We start from the raw sequence: 23,142 nt of genomic DNA, 5'->3' as shown, positions 1-23,142 counted from the left end.
GGAGGCTTCTCATTAAAGTTGGTCACTAACAGCAATTTATTCTTTTTCCACTGGGTTAACCACTTATTTCCGAGTAACTCAACGCCATAGCATTGACTCATACCAGTTTAATTAAAATAATTAGTTAGTAGCTGCTTAGTTCTCGCAGAATGAGGAGACTGTTTATAAAAGTGTATATACATAAGTAAATTATTCCAATTACGGTTATCAGCCTATGGATACAATGGTCTGCAGATGTGAATTAAGTGATTTTTATACTCTCGCAACAAAGTTGCTAAGGAGAGTATTATAGTTTTGTTCACATAACGGTTGTTTGTAAGTCCTAAAACTAAAAGAGTCAGATATAGGGTTATATATACCAAAGTGATCAGGGTGACGAGTAGAGTTGAAATCCGGATGTCTGTCTGTCCGTCCGTCCGTCTGTCCGTCCGTCCGTGCAAGCTGTAACTTGAGTAAAAAGTGAGATATCATGATGAAACTTGGTACACGTATTTCTTGGTTCCATAAGAAGGTTAAGTTCGAAGATGGACAATATCGGCCCACTGCCACGCCCACAAAATGGCGGAAACCGAAAATCTATAAAGTGTCATAAATAAAGATATTAAAGTGAAATTTGGCACAAAGAATCGCATTAGGGAGGGGCATATTTGGACGTAATGGTTTTGGAAAAGTGGGCGTGGCCCCGCCCCTTACTAAGTTTTTTGTACATATCTCGGAAACTACTGTGGCTATGTCAACCAAACTCTACAGAGTCGTTTTCTTTAGGCATTTCCATGTACAGTTCAAAAATGGAAGAAATCGGATAATAACCACGCCCACCTCCCATACAAAGGTTATGTTGAAAATCACTAAAAGTGCGTTAACCGACTAACAAAAAACGTCAGAAACACTAAATTTTACGGAAGAAATTGCAGAAGGAAGCTGCATCCAGGCTTTTTTTAAAAATTGAAAATGGGCGTGGTCTCGCCCACTTATGGACCAAAAACCATATCTCAGGAACTACTAGACCGATTTCAATGAAATTCGGTATATAATATTCCCTTAACACCCTGATGACATGTACAAAATATGGGTGAAATCGGTTCACAACCACGCCTTCTTCCAATATAACGCTATTTTGAATTCCATCTAATGCCTTTTCTGTATAATACGAGTATATACATTAGGAACCAATGATGATAGCGGAATAAAACTTTACACAAATACGGTATTTGGAAAATATGTAAATGACGGATAATGAAATCTTTCTCATGCGAGAGTATAAAATGTTCGGTGACACCCGAACTTAGCCCTTCCTTACTTGTTTTAAACTGCAAATGTATCAATTTATCAGAAAGAAACAAAGTGATGCAACATAGTTTAAATAATGTTAACGAGGTAATAGAACCTATTAAATACGATTAATAAGTAAAAAAAGAACTAAGTTCAGGTGTAAGCTAAAATTTTATACTCTTGAAACCTTACAACTAGCAATAATCAAACCCAACTACCGTTATATATCAAAGATCGAAAATCTTTCTATTAGGTATATGGGGCTAAGAAAAGTATGGACCCAATTCAATACATTTTTTACATACATAAAATTTGGCGAATCAAACGCAGCGAACTCATTTAGCGAATTTGTTAAAGCAACCCTACATAATTTCGCTGTACGGGTATTACAAGATGAGCCGAATCCAACAAAAGTTCGCGGACGACGCACTTCCAAGCAAATGTTTGCCTGTTTTTTGGAACAACTGTACATATCTCAACCAAACCACTAGAACAATGCAGAACAGTAAATTCTCAATGGTACACAATCGTTTGTTTGGCAGTTGTCCTTCAAGAAATTAGGAACACCAACCACCGAAGACGAATCACTCATCACCACGGCAATGAAAGCTCTCAAATTCAAAACTGAAGGAATTGCATTATTCAGCTCTCAAACTTTCAATTTGATAAGTCATCCAGCGTATAGTCCTGACGTGGGACCGAATGACTTCTTTTTATTAAAATATTAACTACTAGCTCAACCCCTGAAGAGGCGCTGCGGCGCTTTGAAAATTGGTTCGAATACAGGCAAAAGTATTTAGATTTTAATGGAGAATATTTTGAAAAACAATAAATGATTTTTGATGAATAAAATTTGTTTTTGTTCTCTAATCTAAAAGGTTACCTACGTCTTATGAATCATGTTTCCGCTTTACACTATTTAGAAGCTAGCTTAAGATTTTTAAAGTAATTCAAAGAATGTTCTTTTTATTTTATCGCCATGAATTAATCCCAGCTTTTCTCTGCATTATATTCTTCTTTCGAATTACGATATAATGAAGTATGTGTTTTTTTAGTAGAGTTAAAATTACCAGCAAATTTGTAAATTAAATTGTTTTGTTGATTGAACCACATTGGAAAAAACTTGCGAGATTGACATTTGGACGAAATCTCAGATAAGCAAAACTAAAATAGTTTGTGCAGATTTCGAATTTTAAGAATTTATATTAATTCCAATTGTGGCACCATAACTAATGACGGTTGTAAAATAACAGGTAGCCGGTATAGTAGCGAAATTCCTCATCGTGAAGTGTCATTATTAATTTAGATTTGTATATAACCCAGAAGAATAGAGCATTTGGAATAGAATATTCGTTTTATGTACATACATATGTGTATCAGTTTGAATTCGACATGTTCGAGCCGACAACGTCGTCACGTCAAATAAATACATTTACGTAAATTAGAATATTATTATAATTAGTTATATAAATAGTTAATATGGGTTATTTTCTACTTGGCTATCTCAGTATTCATGATTTTATGTAGATATGTTTCTTATTTCTCTGTTTTAAAGTCATATAGGCTAAAAGTCATAGATGCTAATACATAGTTACATATCATTATATGTTTGTATATGGGAATATTTTGTGGTCTCAATTACAGTACGGCCGACTGCCAATTACTTCGCTTCGTCCACAATTTGTTGACCTGCTTTGCGTTTATAAGTTAATTAATGTTGTTCAAATACTCAGAGATAATGGATACGACTGGCTTCCCTACGATTGGTGAATGGGCGAGTGCTGCAAACATGGAAAAGTAATCGACTTGCCTTCAAGCAGAGCATTCAACATTGTAAATGTGTACATATACCTATATATACATATATGTAATGGTTTACATAATTAATTGTATTGGTACTAATGATGACAAGAATGTATATACAATATAACAAATACATAACAATACCAGTACACTTTTGTTGTTAAGCATGATAGATGTATGTATGTACATAAGTAGATGTTTATTACTAAGTTGTAATAGTAATAATATAGGCATATACCTTTCAATTACACTAAGCACCTAGGTATTACGCAATTCAGCTAGCATCCACTTTGAAAAGTTCAAACTAATTCTGGTTAAATTCTACTAAATAAAGCAACCAATGGTCTAGGATCAAATCGAATATCTCAAATCAGAGAAAAATGTTGCGATGTAAAGTGATAAAATTAATTAAAAAACACTCATTAAAAAATGGGGAGGTGGAGCAGTACCTTCATGCAACAAACCGTCCATTTTTTACCAAAAAATACAAAAGATCTCTATTGGAAATGATTGTAAGAGCAAAGTGGATCTATGTAACGTTGCATAAAAATAAGTTTATGTTTGATCCAGTACCCTAAACTACTGAGCAAAATAGATTTGAAATTGGCTTCGATTTCCGAACAAAAATCTTTCTTGAAATGGTCTTTGATGATGGAAGTTGATCTCTATTAAACACGAAGACTAGCTCTATAGCTTCAATACTTCCCTCAACTTCTCATTAACTGAGTTCATGTTCGCTTGGTAATCCTACACGCTTATATACTCGGACTATGCTCAGTATGTCCTAATACAAACACAAAAAGCTAACTTGCTAAATATCTTCGCTACAATTGACATGTCATTTGAACTTAATAGCGTGATGCACTCGTATAATTAAACGTTTTGATTACGAAACCTATAAATATAAGTAAATGCTCAAAAGTGAGGCATACTTGTCTAAAGGACGAAAGAGAGCGTGAGAGAAATAAAGTTGTAGAGCAAATAATACGAACACGATTTTGAAATTTATTTATATAAACAACTGAGGGAGAAAGCGGAAATAGTAAAGGACGAGTTCGCACAGATTTGTAAATCGTAATCGTAAGACTTTGGCATGTGTTAACGACGAGAAATGCAAACGAATAAATGCGAATGACACTAATTTGCTCACAATGGCGGCATTGACTATAAGCTCTAGTCATTATAAATATGTGTGCGTGAGTAACGATTTGCTGTTGCAAAGAGAACTTTTGCTTTGGTTGAGCGAGAGAAATAGTGAGTAAATGTTGCGCAACATGTTGCTGACATTGGCAGTGCTTTGGAGCCGCAAGGACCGCTGGCATAGCAATTGCTGAACTATAAATAACATTTCAATGCAGTGTTAGGTAATTTGTAAATGTGACTTTGCACGGGTGGTGGGCGTTATATCTTTATGTACGGTTTCATTTGTACATGCGGAAGTCGTTCGAGTCATTCATACGATGTAAAACGATATTTCGAATTGTACTTTTGACTGGTTTCATGTTATTTTTACTTTGATTTTTTTCAGGATTTTATTTTATGATTTTTTCGACTGCTTTAAGAATCTATTGTGAAGTTTCAATATATTTCTTCTTATCTGGAATACTGGGGTAAGGATTTATAATTTTCTCGGCTTTTTCACTACATATCCCTATTAAAAAATCTAAAAAAAATATATGAAATGAGGTTAACAAATTTGAAATCCAAGCTGAAGTCTTGTGTGTGAATAACTTTAGGAGAAGAATTCTATTAAAATTTCCATTTTTCATTGTTGATATCAATTAAGGGACCTTGTCTGTGAGGTCATTGAAATCAATACGAACCCAAGTGCAAGGACCGAGAATCTTTACATAATGGCATCTAAGTTGAGCTGTGAAACATTATCATTTCATTGAAGACAAAAATGCCCTTTTCATTGAGAACACCAAGACCCTAAAGTTGAGATACTGATGAGAAACAAGGATCTGAATTCGCCCGATTTTTCATATCAATATTCTTTCTGCACATTTACTTGGTCACAAACCATTTCTGCGCACTGTGTTTTTGACGCTGTCACATTGCAAGTCGATGTAAGTTTGCGTGTGTGGGCATTGGCATGAAAGTGGGCGATTCCATCAGCATAATTTAGTGCTGTTTTTGTGTTATTCACTTTCGTTCGTTGGGGAAGGAGAGTTTGAGGTTATGAATGGGATATTTATATATGTGCGTTGAGTAGCATTTAGACAGGTACGTATATATTTATGCATTTATATATGTATATGTGTGTATGTATGTTACTTCCTACAACTGCTGCTTCCATTTCCATCCGCTATCAACTATTTATTATCATACTACTTATGATGCCACTTTATATACCTCATACTCCCAAGGATATCCGTATCCTCATGGTCCCTAAATGTCAATGTTTTTTGTTTGTTTGGGCAATTCGAATTCATCATTTTTATAGTATGTAATGTATGTGTCTGTGTATGTGATGTAGATAAACACATACATACATGTGTGGTTGTGCAAGGGGCACCCATATCTTCGCTATGACAGCACGAAAGTATAGAAAACAATCGATACAGCAATAAGAAGCTTAGTTCGAGCACTGATGACGATTACATTGTGACTGCATATACATACATAAATATATAGATACATATGCACATGAGCGTGTATTCGCATATTGAATTGGCGTCGTTTCGTTTGTATCGCTTTTGGTGACTTTGCAATATTCAATGCGGCGCGTATCTCCTTTTTCACTAACAGCCCGTAGGCGTTATACAAGCGTTCGCTATTTGACATTAAGGGCGCAGATAATGCTTTTCAGATATTTAAGTAAATGGACATGTTTGGCTGGGCTGACAATAACGTTTGTGTGTCTGAGGCAATATTTTGTAGTCTTATTTGTCGATGAGGGTGAACGTATGGGCTCTTAGCTCTCCGATAACTTTATTATAGTTATACAGCAGTATAAAAGATGTGAGCTATTTAAAGCAGTGACTGCGAATCCAATTATTAAAAAAATTGTTAAACATTTTTTAATATTTTCAATGCTGTCTGCTCGGGTTTAAAAATAATAGTGTAAGATGGGATATTTGAACCCTAATTTACGAGGGAATACTACTTTCAACTATATTAAGCAGCTACCTTTAAACGTGCAGAAAAGATATTAAATATTATCATAAGGTTCTCATGTTATATACATATATACACATATATACATTATCAGAGAAATTGTTTTAAACTAATGCTGATATATTTGCGAAATTTCAGCTATCAAATTGCATACACACCCCTCTGCATGATTGACCCAGAAACACATAACAATTTTACTATAACTTTATGAACACCCTCGAAGGTAATGCAGACAAAAAAGTTGAACAAAAAGTAAAATTGGCCGCAACCACCACTGTGGATTGAGCTCACGTAACTATGCCAAAGTAAATTCATTAAAATTTCCTAACCTCACATTCTTGTATGGTCACATGGTAGTTATGTGCCTTGCTGCTTGCACAAAGCTAACAAGTTTATTGTGCACTGATGACTGGTTTAGTACTAGTTATGAAAAACCCAATATATTAAGTGACCGATATTAAGTGCTGAAAAATATAGAAATTAAGTGAACTTGTGAGAACATAAACCTCATAAGATGTGTTTAATTAAATTCAAGAAAAATATAATCTAAAAACATTCCTCTACTTTAAGGGCTTCTTGGCGCGGCAGTTCTATTGAACTAGTTTCTACACTGTCTAGACGAAATGTGATATCTCACACATCTTTGCTGGGATCAGATGTTACTTCCATGCAGAACATTAAGGTATTTGAGCAAGCCATCTCAAAAAGTCGCTGCAGCCTTAGTGCCTGCACGTGTTACAACGTTTCGTGTCAATTTAATTAGCAGAAATGCCAACATAAAATATTTAAATCATTCGCTAAAAAATATTTCAAAAGAAGAGAGAGCAGGAGGACCTTGCATCCATAATCAAAGGGTGCGAATTCTAAAAAGCATACGTGAAGGCGCTCGAGCGAGTAGTGCATGCACATATGTATACACTTGCATACGTGTAAACGCAGACAAGTGGGAATTTCCTTGGGGCTAATATGAATTTTTGCTACGCTTGTGACAAGTTTCCTGGAAATCAATTAGTGACAGCAGCCACAGGGTGGTTCACGAATAATTTCCGGCGTTATATAATTTATGTGCGCATAATATATTTGGTGAGACTGTACATACATACATATATGCGATTATATATTATGTATGTATTGCCTGCTTGTGGCATATATACAAGTTGTATCCCTTAAAAATACCATTTCGAGAAACTCTGAGCAACAGCTGGCCAATGTGCCCATAAAAAGCTTTTGGGTTGCTTGCAAGTGACTTCTGTATTTCAGTGAAATATTTTAAAACAGACAAGTGCAAAATTGTGCATAAAATATTCATATATTGAGGCAGGAGCGAATGAGCGTACAAGCGTTCCTGAAATAACATAAGTGAAGTTCTTCGAGTGCCAGGTAAAGGCTATCTGCAACGGAAGTGAAATGCCACTTTAATTTTAATTTGTTTATCCTCCTGGCATTGTCCTTCCACTACCTACCTACGTTCATATAAACACCTATACGTATGTGCATATGAATAAAAAATAATTGGCTTGACGTGAGTAGTTTGTGGGGCGCCTTGCCCACACAATCCTCTTTCAACTGCAGGCAAACGCACGCATACGCTCACACGAAAGCGAGTTCGGTAGCTTAAGGTACACAATGTAGTGGTAGTGGTAACCTCGCATGCCGAGAATGCCGGAAATATGTTTCAGAGTGCGACAATACAAATTAACTTCGGTCTGTTTTCGACTCATCTTCTTACTCCTCCGCAATCTGATTACCCTCTTTCCTAACAGTGCGTTTTCTTGTCTCTCTCTTCTCTCTCTCTCTTAAATATGTGCAAACGCTATTTTGGATTTTATTTACTCTTTATACACTTAAGTCTATGCACGAGGTGCAAAGATCATCCCTGTAGGAATGGCAGGAATGGCAGAAATTGGCTAATTTCGTCGTTGAATTAGAAGTGTTTGGATTCTACTATATTCTAGACGGAACTAATTTTGGGTGGGGTTAGAACTTGATTACTTGGTCTTGGGGCTAAAGTAGTAAAATTTTGGAATTCGTTATACAAGTAGCCCGTGCTTTCTAGAAAGTGAACTTAAAGGATATGTAACTAGTACCGAGCTATTCGATGTAATGAGTAGTGTTAGAATTCATCAGACAAATTCCATTAATCCATGTTTAGGAAACTTAAATGCTTAGTTATTAAGTTAGTGATTTAACGTCGTTTGGATGTTCTTAGCAATAACCTCCGAAGAGATTTCGTTCCAAAATTCTATCTATGTATGTTCATGTGAACTTATGCATATATCTTCGAAATATATCTACTCAACCTTATATATGTATATACGCTATGAATAAGCGCTTGTGTTCCTAAAATTACATCCTGCATTTTTGTCCGTGTCCTTGTGAATGCTGTGCCATGAATTGCTGTTATTGTTGTGGTCACTATAAAACGGCCATATTGTTGGTGGTATGGTCGGCGTTTTTTTACGTTATAACTGTTAGTTGACTACCATTTCGTATGTCATGAATAAAGAATGTAATAGATTTCGACTGACTGACCTCGTTGTGATATCAACTTGTGCAGTTCCATTTGTAGAAAGTTATTTAGATGCTTACTTATATAATATATACTTTTTTAAATATTTTATGAAGCAAAACTAAAATTGACTTGACTCAATTGGCTTTGAGTGCATGACATTATTGAATCAGGAGTTTATTGCTGCGCTGATGTAATTTTTTGGCAAATAAGTTCGAGAAAGTTAAGTTATTATAAAATAGATGGTGACAGATTTGTCGAGACATGTTGAAGATGGAACTATTTAAAGAATTGTGAAATTTCTTTTATGCATTTGTTCAACGATATTAACATTTGTATTAGGAAACAGAAAAGAACTTTGAGATGATGAAATATTTATGACAATAAAAAATATATAAATTACAAATGCAAGGCTGCTAACAAAGTGGATTGTATGATTACTATCAAATGAGTACAGGTTATGTCTTTATGATACGGTTTTTATTTAAAACGAATTTTTGACATCTTCAATTAAATTTTTTACATGTCATTTTATTTTTTAATGCAAGTGCTAAATTTCTTGACTTTATTAAAACTTAGCCAAAAGTAAAAATTTTAGTGTTTCTTCACCCAAGGAAGGTTGATATTGTCTATTGTCATTGCACGCAAAAAATTGCGGTAAGAAAAGATTTTGTATTTAGTGCAAAATATTGCACTGAGGTGACGTGGCTCCACCTCCTATGTAGTTTAGTAAACATATGTATCTCATAAGCCACTAAAGCAATTTCAACTAAACTAAAGTGCCATTTCTTTTCATACGCTGGGAAAATGGGTTAAATCAAATAAGTTCCCGTATAACGGTAATATTGAAAGGTACTAAAACTCCGTATGGTATTTTCTCTTTACGGTTAAGCATGAGTGCCCCTTAGATATGCCATCTCACGTATAAAAATTGAAAAACGGACTGTAACCTTTCAAGTCTCTAAAAACCGTATATAAGCACTATAGTGATAGTCCTGACTTTTTACCGTAAGTATCGGTCAAAATGTGAGATATATTAATGAAATACGGAGAGAAACTTTTGCAGAAAATAATGTATATTTTGTGATTTAATATTTTTATTAAAATTTTTATTAACTGATCACTGTTTGATGACGACACACGCCCGCAGGATAAGGCTGACAGATGAAGACGACTGTAGGGCAGGACACCAGGGAAACAATGGAGAATCTCAACGTGCACTTGTCCCACTTTGGCAAGACTACGCTGTAAGCATCTGGGTCCCCACGGTATGATACACTGAAGGAGGTATCGATAGTGATTCTATTAAAATTCATGTCAAGCGCAGGCATCCTAAAAGATGACTATTTCTCTTGGACCTAGGAACCGAACTCCACCCGGTATTGCCAAGGACCAAAACTCGTCTACCTGGCCTACCAGATTAACATAACCTAACCTTTAAAAAATGGGTAAAACCGGGTCAATATTCCTATTAGCTCCCTTGTATCCAATGTTTAAACTTCAAACTTTCGTTTGGTTAAATGGTCACTTAAACACTCGGTATACTATAGTTTAGAAAGTTTATGAATTATTTTCGTTCATAGCAAAATCTATTCACAATTATCTAAATATTTTATTGAACATTCTGTTTTTTTTCAAGCTTTAATTTGGAAAGAAAAACGATAATACCGGTTTGTATAGGGATAGAGTTTCTAGTAAAAGTAAAGTATAATAACTGAATTTTACTTTAATCATTTATTACTATTGTCTTCACCACTGAGCGACCAAAAATTACTTAGATGGAATAAAATTTGAACTTGCCTTTGAAATAATTATTTCAAAAGGTCATCATATCGCAAGTATATACATACATACATACATACTTATATACTTGTAATCTGCTAAAATTCGCAAACGCAATATTAAATTTCATAAATCCCCCTTCAAATTCCTCATCAAATCACGAAAGCTATGTAAACAAGTTCACTTTAATTTGAACAGCAATTGCTAAATGGAAAGCAAACGTTTGCAGCTGCAGATTTATACATAAGTAACGGCGTATTAAAGAGCCGCGAAAACAACCACAAGAAGAATTCAATCTAATTCCCATTCTGGTGCTTGCTTTGGCATTCCGACGACCCTCGCATTGGCAAGTCATATTTCCCTGACAGTTGACAAAGCGTAACTTTATTATTGTCACAGCGCTCACACATCCCCACACACACACACGTGCACCCAAGCTCAGGGCTCTCTCAATCTGCACATAATGTAAACTAAACTGCTGACTGCTGTCTAGCGTTTCACCCAGCAGGAGGTAACGTTGCGGCACAACGCCGCGCACTGAAGTTGTGAACCAAGCGTGCTGCCACCCTCGCCCAAAGAATAGCTATGCACACTCACGCACATGTAACCACCCAAGCATTTGTCTAACGAGCGCAGCGCTGTTATAAAATAAAAGCCCGAAATTGCTTGAAAATTGCGACGGATCAGAGAAAATGTTGTCGTCCCCTTATTTACTTAACGATATCCGTTTAAATGTTTCCCAGTTTGCTTTGTACGTTTCTTTTGCCCTATTTTACTTTACGGTTTTCTTCGTTCTCCAACCTTTCGCCTTTTTGATTCCTAGGACAGTTTATAGCTATTCTTAAGCGCACTTACATACTTATATGACGTACAGACAATAAATAAATCCCTTGATATGAACGATTGAGTACTTGATAGCTTCGCACATATACATATATGTGTCTACACACACACATATGTATATACCATATATACAGTGTGTAGCTGTGCATGTAGGCGGCAATAGCAACGGTGGGAAGGAAGGTGCTTATCGGTTAGAGCTCATGTAAGGCAGCAATTGAAGTATATTTTATTAATAGCAGTAACATGTGCATGTGCATACGTATATACATATGTGTGTGTGTGTGTGCCTTTAATTCTGTCAACAAAATATGAAGCTCAGCAAGCAGAAAGCGGCAAAGTTGAATTGAAAGTTGATTATTATTGTGTAAAAACAGCGCTTTCAGGTGGTCTGAAATATACAATAATAAATATACATATACTTGTATGTATGTATGTACATATTTGAAAAGGTGAGCGAAATTCTTAAAGATAGTAGTCATATTTGAAAAAGGTGCCATTGCTCTAAAGGTTCTCAAGTCCGTAGAAATATGTACATATACCAAATTGTTTAAGTTGTTGGCAGTTGGCTTTCTATTAGCGACGGCTACTGTATCAGTATTTTGTATTATGTAATTATGTTTATTTGAACTCAATTTCACATTTTTAACAAACAACATTTAAAGTAATTACTCAACTTTGTGAACTACATCGCAAAATGATAATCATGACAACTTGATTAATATTGGCTATTTTAAGGGACAGATTTGTTAACTGTCTACTTATAAGAATACAGCGTTTAGAAAATTATATATGTACTATATATGTATGTCAATCATATTAAATATTAGTTCTTCTAAACTAAAAATTTATGAAACGAAATAGATAATATTTGAAAAAGGTATTTATTTATTAAATTTTGGTAAAGTACGCAATTGGATTTGATCATATTAGACAGGAAATAAAAGTAAAGGTATGTATGTACATATGTACATTTACAATAAGCTGAGAGTGAGTGAATATGTTCAAAATATGATTAAAATTAAGATATTCGTTCCGATATGTGGAAAATTATAAAGTTATTTATAAATAATGTGTGTCTACTTTTTTCCTGAGATACCGTTTATGAGGTTAAGTACTTAGCTTTTATATTTGCTTTACGTAAAAATAATCGCAAAATATTGTTAAAGATCAGTTGCCTGAATTTTATATTACTGAATACTGTAACAAGTTATTGAAGTCATAATATACCAGAAAACAGAAACTGTTTACTCAGTCTATATAATCGGTAGTCGACTGGAGTAGCCGGTATATATGTATATACCAGAGAAAACTTAGGTATAGGATAATTCCTTTGGCGAATGTTTTTTTTTTACTTTTATACCCTGAACAGGGTATATTAAGTTTGTCACGAAGTTTGTAACACGCAGAAGGAAGTGTATATAAATGATCAATATGTTGAGCTGAGTCGATTTAGCCATGCCCGTCTGTCTGTCCGTCTGTCTATATATTTACGAACTAGTCCCTCAATTGTTAAGATATCGTTTTGAAATTTTGTAAACGTCATTTTCCCTTCAAGAAGCTGATCATTTGTCGGAACTGCCGATATCGGACCACTATAACATATTGCTGCCATACAAACTGAACGATCGGAATCTAGTTCTTGTACTTGACTTTCACATTTGACAAGATATACATATGTATATCACAATATTTGGTTATAGATTATTAAGGCAACAATGTAATCTCCGAGAAAATTGTTCACATCGGTTTACTATAGCATATAGCTTCTATACAAACTGAACACATCGGTGAAGTGTATATTAGCTTCAGTGCAGCCGAAGTTAACGTTTTTTCTTGTTTCATATCTGCCAATAAAACAGTAAATGAATTAACAATAACGGTTTTTCATATAACAGTTTATTTATTACGGAAGCAGTGTAAGATAGAGTAGCACCGCCGGGACCACAACCCTTAACACAATCCTAACTTCATTACATGTGGTTTCTTGTCGAATAATGCAAATAGAGAAGTTCCACGCTTCTACGAAATAATAAAAGAAACCAAATACACCCCATTGCTGCACTGTTTTAAGTCCACTATTGATCTAAGTAAATGTTTACGGGTTTATTTTGAGTACATTTTTGGAGCATTTTCCAAGATACTTACTTATAAACCGAAAAATATTTGCATTACGATGTTTCCATTTTTGGGGAAAATATTATAAAAAGTCATTCAAGGAAGTATTATTATCCTGAAATCTTCGCTACTAAATCTGGTATATTTATACATATTTTATATAATAATAAAATCATTTGCCTATACCTGAATGAGGCACCACATCCTTTCATATCCTAAAACTCTTACAACCACGCACTTTTATGCGAAAGTTTCGAAGTAAATTTAATACACTGGAAAATACTTGTGCTCACGTAAACGTTGTTGTTGGAAAGTGTAGCACCTACTTCGCGTTAAATATGCATACGCAGCAGAATTTTTAATGCACGCAAACGTACTTATTCATATTTAAATATGAGTTCTCTCGTAGACGTACAGGCATGAATATTGCTGACGGTTACGTAAGAAGCACACGGAAAGGTAACCTGACAAATGCACATGAAGGGTCCGTATATATGGAAATGTATGTAATAACACTACAAAGTATAAATGCGACAAACATTTGCTGTTTTCTGCAATGGCAATTGTAGCCTTTCGCTTGCCCTCTCGGGTGAGAGCCGGCCGTGGATAGGGTTTCTACTTACAAGGGGTGCAGTGTGCACGTGGCGTGTGGGTTGCTTATACGCCTTTGTGCACCGAAGCTGCACACTTTTCAAGTGGCTGTGTGGCAAGAAAAGCCGTAAGCGAATATTATAACTTCATGTGCCAGTGTTGACGCTTGCGTAACTGCATTTCCAATATGCTGGCAACCTTCTCACTGCCGCAAGGTTACTTAGATTGTACTATATGTTGCACATACTTTCGGAAGGGACTTTGTGCAGGTGGGTGTAAGCTGCGAAAAGATTGCGTGCAAATTGCTACGAGGTGTCTACATGTATGTGTATATGTATGTGTGATTGGCTGGCTGTTGGCAATGTGTTTGCTATGAACTTTGAATTGTTTTGCCCATTTAATGACATTTCTTTTACTCACATTTATACATAACTTATATTTTGCAGGTATTTAGTTATGTACTCGCGTAAACAGTCGGTACACATATGACTTTGTTGCAGTAAGTACCGTGTTATTTGGCTTAGTGTATGTTCAAGTTTATTTTAATGTTGACAAAGTTTTAGAAACTTCCACGAATTAAAAGTAGAATAAGCTATTAGTTAACAACTGGGACTTTGCATAATTTACCACTAGAAAAGAAGTAGACACAAGAACTGGGTGGAGACTTTAAAAAAATCGTAATAATTAATAATAAGATAATAGTTATTATATTTCTTTCCCTTTAGATTTAAGAAAAGTTTATGGTATTAATTAATACACGCATTTATTTCCTTCCGATAATTTAGTAAGAAGCTCGGCTGTCAACGCGCCATAATGGTCGAGTTTTAAATATTTTCCTTTGAAATTTCCACATTATTTGTAAAATAACTGTGCCCAAAAAATAAGGTGACATTTGAATTTAAACTGCGCGCGTTGAAGGATTTGGAGAATTATTTTTTTTTTTTAGGTTGGTACTACTGTCAGTCACATTTATGTCAAATTTCATGTCAAAATATTCATTAGTGTTTGAGATACGTGTCGTTTTGTGAGCTGCTAAAAGTGAGTTTTTCGTTTTTTGCGATGTCGAAATTTGTTGAGCAAAGAATTTGCATTAAATTTTGTTTACGGAATCAATTTTCTGTTGCGGATACGTTGAGGATGGTGCAGAAAGCCTTTGGTGATGAGGCTATGTCTAAAAAAAATGTTTACAAGTGGTATAGTGAGTTCCAAGCCGGCCGTGAACGTGTCGAAGACGAAGAGCGTCCAGGGCGTCCATCAACCTCAACCGACGAAGCTCACGTTCAACAAATCAAAGATTTGGTGTTGAAAAACCGCCGATTAACAATAAGAGACCTTGCTGATGAAGTTGGCATATCGAAAGGCTCAGCCAATACCATTTTGAAGGATGTTTTGGGCCTCAAGCGCGTCAAATCTCGACTGGTACCGAAAACATTGAATTTTTTGGAAAAAAAAAGGCGTCGCGTTGAAGTGTGTGAAACGATGCTTTTCGACTACCAGGGTGTCATGAAACGCATTATAACTGGCGGTGAGACTTGGATCTATGCTTACGACCCCGAAACAACCGATCAATCGAGCGAATATCGTGCCAAAAGAGAGCCGAGACCAAAAAAATCGCGCCAAAGTCGCTCAAAAATCAAGGTCATGTTGATTGTTTTCTTCGATTATCGTGGTGTTGTGCATTATGAATTCCTTCCAATCGGTCAAAAAGTCAACAAGGAAAATTATTTGAACGTTATGCGTCATTTGCGCAAGGCTATCCGCATAAAAAGGCCGGAATTGTGGAAAGACAATTCTTGGTTTTTACACCACGATAATGCACCATCCCATACTGCCCTCGTAATTCGTCATCATTTCGCCAAAAACTCAACCCATATCGTTCCGTAACCACCGTATTCACCTGATCTGGCGTCGTGCGACTGCTAGCTGTTCACCAAGCTCAAAAGACCGCTCCGGGGACACCGTTTTTATACGATAGAGGAGATTCAAGCCGCAGCGAAGACGGAACTGAAAGCCATCCCGGAAAGTGACTACAACCAGTGTTTCGAAGATTGGAAAATCCGTTGGCATAAGTGCATTGCATTGGGAGGGGATTACTTTGAAGGGGATGAAATTGATTTGGAAGAATAAACAAAGAATTTTCAAAATAAATACAATGTCACCTTATTTTTTGGGCACAGTCTTTGGTATAACAAAGATTTTGAATATAGGTATCTTCTTGGGAAAAAAAGGACGTGTGCAAAATTTCATATCGATATTTCAAAAACTGATAGATTAGTCCTCGTACATACAGACAGACAGTTAGACGGGCAGACAGACGGACATGGCTAAATTAACTCCGTTCGTCATGCTAATCTATCCTATACGTCTCCGACGTATCCTTCTGGGTGTTACGAACTTCGTGGCAAAGTTAATATAGCCTCTTCCGGGTGTAAATATGTACATTTGAATATCAACAAAAAATAATCTAGAACCGAATAGCTTAGTGATTACAAACTTAGTTTATTGGATTCGTTAATTGACACTGGAACAATTCTCTCTTAATCAAAAAAAAATTATAGGACATAATCGTACGGCTACATGTACACTTCGCTGTAATCACCATATGTACGTTAATAAATCCTTCGAATTTGCTTCAAAAAAGGAGGCTTGCATTATGCTCTTTGAAACTATTTGCACACACACACAGTTGACAGCTCGCTTGCAACAACTGAAGGCTTTATTTACAAGCGTTGTTCGCACTTCTTTCTCATCACTTCGTTTGCCCTCATTTCTTTCGGTTATTTGCGTAACACATCCGCTGTTCTTGGGCGCTCAGTACACGATTTTTCGGGTTCCGCAAAACAGAGAAGGAAATAAAAAAAAAAAACAAGAGCTCATGTAAAAAATGGCGCACTTATACTTTTTGGCTATTAACTTGACTTTTTAACATGCAGTAGTCAACGACATTTGCGGCGGGGAAGGCGAAAGGACACAAATCACGGCATGGGGGGCTAATAGACTTTTGTGGGAAACCGATTTGTACTGTTTATGTGTGAGTGTTATTTCGTTAGGCGTAATGATGTTGGTGTGTGTGAGCGCTGGTGCCCAATGAATATTTGTAAACACACGCGGGCAATTAACGAGCTACGGCTGGGATGATTGATGATCTTTTAAATGTTTACAATGCTCAAGAGTGTACACACGTACATAAGTACATACCCTTACATATCTATGTATTTAAGTGAAACACAAGCGAGAATGCCTGAGAAAAATCAGTTCATGAAAAGCAAGAGACTATTATGCCAGTAGATAAATATGCATGTGACTATGTACGCAGGCGAAGCCAGCCAAAGTGGTGCGACGACCCAGTTGGCTTTAAGCCACACCGAAAGCTAAAAATCTCACAAAAACGCCAATATTTTACGCAATTTAACAAGTGTGTTTTTTTGCTTTGCTGCCATTTTCATTCGACTCATTTCGGTTTCTGTGTGCTTCAAGTGCTTTTGTTGCTTTTGTTGCTCATTTATGTAATTAATTTTTAGAGCAATTTGCGCGCTGCTGAAAATAAATCTTTCCGTCTTTTATTTCTCCTTTGCTGGCGTACAATTTCCTTTCCATTTTCGTGTTTTTGTGCTGAAGAAAAAGTTTGACCTCGGTCGGCTTTGTGAAAGGGAGTGCCATGAAAAGGTTTAATTGAAGGTGCTTTAAATTTTCGTAACAACCATTGAGAAAGTTTATAAAAGCGCAAATAAATTTATGGGAGCGAATTAAAGGCTTTGCTTTGCAGAGATTAACGCAAAGTTGTTCGGCCTTATTAGTGTTTTTATTTCAGAATTATTAAAAAAGAAGGCTTTTCCAACGACAAACAATTTTGAAATCTTAAGTTGCTAAGTGTCGTTGTGTCAAGTGCAAAAGTTTCTTCAAAGCACTCTCAAAACAGCGACAAACTGCACCTTAATCCGCGTTCCCTTTTGTAATTAACTCTTGAGTTAATCCATGGATATGACGGAAGACGGAAACTTGATTAAACAGTTTAAGGTTTTCTTAGAAGAGTTGTAAGGTTTAAAAATTAAACAAGTTTGAAATAATTCGAAACAACTATTTCTAAGAGTGTGTTAAGTAAAAGTAAAACATGGATTTGCATATTGTACCAGATTTTTCAAAAATCTTCCATATTCGGCCAGGCCGAGAATTGTACATTTTTTTCATGTGACAATTTACATTCGATATGTATAAGTACATAAGTATATGCAGCGTTACTTGCGAGTTTGTTGTTGTCTTAAAAGTGGGACGATCTAACAAGTTTTAGATCGTGCTTTATCTATAAACTATAGACAGGTGAAATCACTATACAACATTGACTGGCGTATAGAATAACTTGTGAATATTTTTAAAATTTCTATGTGAAACTACCTAAACCTGGACTGGGTTACGTCTATTTAAAAAATTGTGTCTGCTTTTCACCCGTTCCAATAATAATTGTTCAGACTTTCTCGTTGGAGTCTTGGTTTTAATTTCAATACTATACTTAATTAGTTGTTGAACTTAATTGTTGAAAGGAAATACAGTTTTAAATAATTATATTGCGTATAAAATATAACAGAACCAAGAAGAGCAGGCTCTCTTTAATGTGAGATTGGTCGTCAGGTGTCGTACTTATTGAGTACCGTTTTTTATTTTGAAAGGAAGGGATGATACTAAAATAATCAATCTTATTTGCTTATTTTTAATTTCACTTTTTGTTGTGTTTGAATGTGAAAATAAGACGAATAAACTCTGACCAACATAAGAAGAAGACACTCTCTTATTAATGAGTCTAAATTGCTAGTCTGTAGTCGGCATTATGTAATTTATTTCCATTTGAATAAGTCATTCGCATGGGTTCATTTATTGTGTGCGATCTCTGCACTTTCCTTTAAAAATTTAGCTCCCTTTACTGAAGAGTCGTCTTCAACAATGCGTGTGAGTGTTGGAGAGTTCATAAATAAATTAGTATGTATGTATATAAGCGGAATTTAACATCCGTTCACTTTAATTGATGATAAATTGCTAAATAAATGGAATTGTGACGCATTCGTAAAATAGCGAATGTCAAATGTTGCCGCCTTTGCAACCGCCATTGCTGACACGATTCATTACCGACATAAACAAAAAGTTTCTTCTCTCGAAAAACAACTCAATTTAAGTGGCATGCCTCTTCAAAGCGCTACATATTTGACCTTTTCTCTAGAATCTCTCATTAATAAATAGCAAACTGTCAAGCAATGAAAACACGCTGAAACTTATTGATAGCGCGGGAAAAACTAAACATGTATTGGTGAAGCCGGCGACGCATACATCATCAACCCCAACAGTAAAAGCAATCTTGGCTTTTGAATAACGAATTAGGGCCCATTTCCTCTTTCTGTTGTAAAGAAATGAATTAATTGCCATTTCCCCATTTTCATTTACTTGCTTACTTTTACTTTTAATAGGAGCGTGCAAAAGATCTGGCGAAGAATATAAAAAGCAATTAAGATTCGTTACGTATTGACTATGCATGCAACATTGGCGAAAGTGGCACGCAGAAGCTGTCCTGGTTGCTGGTGAGTGGCGACGAGGCATTGAACTTATCTAAGAAATACATGCGCTCACACATTGTGTTGGGGAGAGGTCTGGAAACCGTTGCGGCTGCAAAAGTTACCAAACAAATTCTTAAGTTAAACGAAGTAATTCGTAATTAAAACATCGCCATTGAGGCGGAAGATGATGGTAGGGAGAGTGATGCGCAACAGTGGTACAGCTCCATACAGAAAATCAATTAAGGATTTTGAAAACTTGACATGCTGCCTTATACACTTCCCATACAATTGATATTTAAAAATTGTATAATTCCCACTTATAATTAATCTTTAAAATCGATTAATGATATTTATTTCAGATGGCAAAATTAATAATTATCAACTTTCTGTCATGGATTAAAAAGTAGTAGTGTTTTCCAGGAACAATCCTAAAAGTATGCTACATAACACAGAGGCTAATTGTTGCTGAATCTGATGTGGCGACGACAGTGAGTGATTGATATTAATCAAATATGAACTGTGCACTTGTGCATCTCTAATTTGTTTGAAAATGTTTTGTCAAAGGCGTATAAAATTACAGGAAGCACAGAGCAATACAATATATACCATATACAAATAAATTAATCTGTTTATTTTTTCCCTTATTTTCCAGCTACATTTTGAAAAACAAATACTTAATTTCTGAGTATACAATGTGATGGATGAAAACTGAAGCATAAATATCAGATATTCGCCTGAAGGTTGTTTCTATCTTCAAACTCTTCAAGTTGGGCTAAAGTTAAGAATGATAAAGGTGAAATTGGGATTAACCTATATACATATATCATTAATATTGCAATCGAAGTTGCGTTACGAAGTTAGTTTGTTAATTACGTCTCATTTCTCTAATCATTCTTGATTAACACGTTTCTAATCCAGAAAAAAGCAAGCGAAGGGTTAGAGCGTAAAAGAAGAAAGTGTTAATAGTTTTTTAAACGTAATGGATGCAGAAGTAAAAACTTTTAGTGAAACGTAATGAAATCGGAAAAAATGGTGAGAATATAAAAATTAGAAGAGTTAAGTATTTATAAGTGATAACTACTTCAATACACAACACAAATAGGATAGCCAAAAACACAATTTTCCGATTCACCCAATCTTCTGCTAGTTTTTCATTTCTTTACTCTTTCAAATTCTTGATTTTTTTCGCTTCGTATTATTCGTAGTTTTGTTTTTACTATTTTAGTTTATTAGAGGAGCGAACATATAGCATTGTTCAGCAAACTTCTTTTTAAATGTCTCTACTCTTCTGTAATTTGAGTTCGGGAGTTCAAAAAGTTTGTGGGTGCAAAAATACTAGATAGAATGTATATAAGATAAGTTAAGTTTCTGTTATTCTATAGAATAATAAAATTCCAGTACTCAATGAAAAAATTAAAAATGTACCCATTATGCAGATGGTTACCTTCAGTTGTACCCTTCGGTCGAATTTCTGGTTGGAAATCTTTTCCAGCTGCAAATAAGAACTGTCATTTCAAAGCACAATAGTTGATGGTTACTTGAGCATGTGAACAACAAATCCTGACTCTTTGATGTTATTGTCAAAATAAGTTCGGACTAAGTCCAAAAAGTTTATAAAAATTTATTGTGGGAATCTAAGTATTCCCGATGTCCCACTGTGCGACGGAGGGTCTGCTTCAATTTGAACACCACAGAACTTTTTGTTGTTGTGCAGAGTGAAGTTAAAATTATAAGTAACGACACAATCATTAAATGGTGAGTGCCAGACAGTCGTCGCAGTTGGAAGAAGCACAAGTGTGGGTATGCTCGCTTCTTCTGTCACACAATTAGGCGTAATCCCTCTTTCGAAGAGTACCTCGCATTTCGTACAGTTTTATACTCCCGACTTTTGTTGTTTTGTTTCGCTGTTTGCATATTTATGAACGTATCATTGTGGTGTCCAACGGTAAATACATAATGATGGAAGACAAGGAACTAACCGCTGTAAACTTATCTCTTCCGTTGCGTCATAACAGCTTGATGACAGTGCGAAAACTTTTCGTATTAAACTTAATTAGAGTCAGGCATTAAAGACGAGAGAGTACGCGAGACGAAAAAGTGAGAATGTGAAGAAGCTTTGAAGTTGAGGGTCCGACTGTGTTTTGGTAGCAATGTGGAGGTGGTGCTGACTGATACATTAAAGGAGCAATTAGCATTTTTATATAACTGCTGTGCTATAGCAAGGGATGGTTCATCAGTTTTTATTTGTACATACTTGTATAGCGGCAGGGTGTAAACTCTGAAGGACAATACTTTTTTACAAATGTTTTAATATTCAAAAAGGTGGTTTCTGGAAGACAAGTTTTATTCGTTTGAAATTCATTAACGCAAAATTATACATTGGAATTCACGAGACTCACGTCAGCCCTTCTCATCAATGCAAAACAAATCACAGAATATAATACTCCACCGATTTAGTAGCTTGAAGAAAAGTTGTTAGTAAATTGGTAAGTAAATCTGTTTTCCCGAATTCCCTACACAGTAACTTCGATAAAGATTTGGCACTTGTTATGGCAAGAATTTCGCATTAGCAAACAATTATAAATGAAAGCCTGATGTCCTATTTCTCGTAAAACAAAGCCATGCGCCTCAACAATGCTGTTCGTAATTGATGTAGAATAAAGTTGATTATTGCCTCAATGAAAACCCGGAGATAATACATACAGACACCCAGCCAATACACCAAGTATATTTGCATTTACATACATATATATTAGTAATTGCCATCAGCCGAAGAGAAGAACCATCCTGCATGTACCAATCGCCTCTTTCACATTGGCGTAAACTCCACGTTTCAATTGCGGTCGATAAGACGGTGGCGGAAGGCGAGGGATAAACGCTTGACTGTGAACATCGCTTTTGCCATGCCATTCATCATTGAAAAGTGACTCAATTAATGATGACGATGATGGCGATTACGAGATGAGTCGCTGCTGTTACGAAGCCACGCGCAGGCACCCATACAAGCGTAACGGTGAACGGTGCATGCATACAAAGAGAAATAATCGTAAGTGGGAGCGAACGTGCTGTTCGGTGAACTGAACTGAAATGTAATGAAATGAAAGCAAAATGAACAGAAATGCCGTTTGCGAGTGCAAATGTAGTGGCAACGATGTTGATGATGGTGATGTTGCTGCTTTCGCTCATGTTGCCACTGAATTTGAGGCTGGCACAGTCAGCAGCGACGAGCGAAGACGTTGCCATTGCCAATGGTGTTGTTGCTGTTGTTTGAGAAATGTACGAAGTGTGTTTGTGTGTGTATGTGCAAGGAAACTCTTAAGGCTGAGCGACAGACATTTAGAGACCGTTAACGGAAGGACAGACAGAGGAAGGGCACACCGCTGCTTCACGCCAGTGAGACGAAAGCCTTCGTCGCCAAGCCAAATTAAAAGTGGAATAAGTTGCTGTGTGGATGTGAAATTTTAATGACTTTTTAAATGTAATGAAAGTATTTTTCAACTGCTGTGCACTCTCACTCATACACACACCCAAGCGTACCTGCATTTAAACATTTTTATACTGCCATAC

At 35.8% G+C, this 23,142-nt stretch overlaps 1 protein-coding gene across 6 annotated transcripts in view; it reads right to left on the bottom strand.

Moving 5' to 3' along the window:
- LOC126761121 (probable serine/threonine-protein kinase nek3) overlaps positions 1–23,142 on the bottom strand; it is a 120,330-nt gene that overhangs the window by 58,983 nt on the left and 38,205 nt on the right. The gene's annotated exons all lie outside the window — the stretch shown is intronic.

Source organism: Bactrocera neohumeralis, chromosome 2, assembly GCF_024586455.1.
Source record: "Bactrocera neohumeralis isolate Rockhampton chromosome 2, APGP_CSIRO_Bneo_wtdbg2-racon-allhic-juicebox.fasta_v2, whole genome shotgun sequence".
In the NCBI taxonomy this organism is placed as follows: domain Eukaryota; kingdom Metazoa; phylum Arthropoda; class Insecta; order Diptera; family Tephritidae; genus Bactrocera; species Bactrocera neohumeralis.
This window is presented reverse-complemented; position numbering and strand designations above follow the sequence as displayed.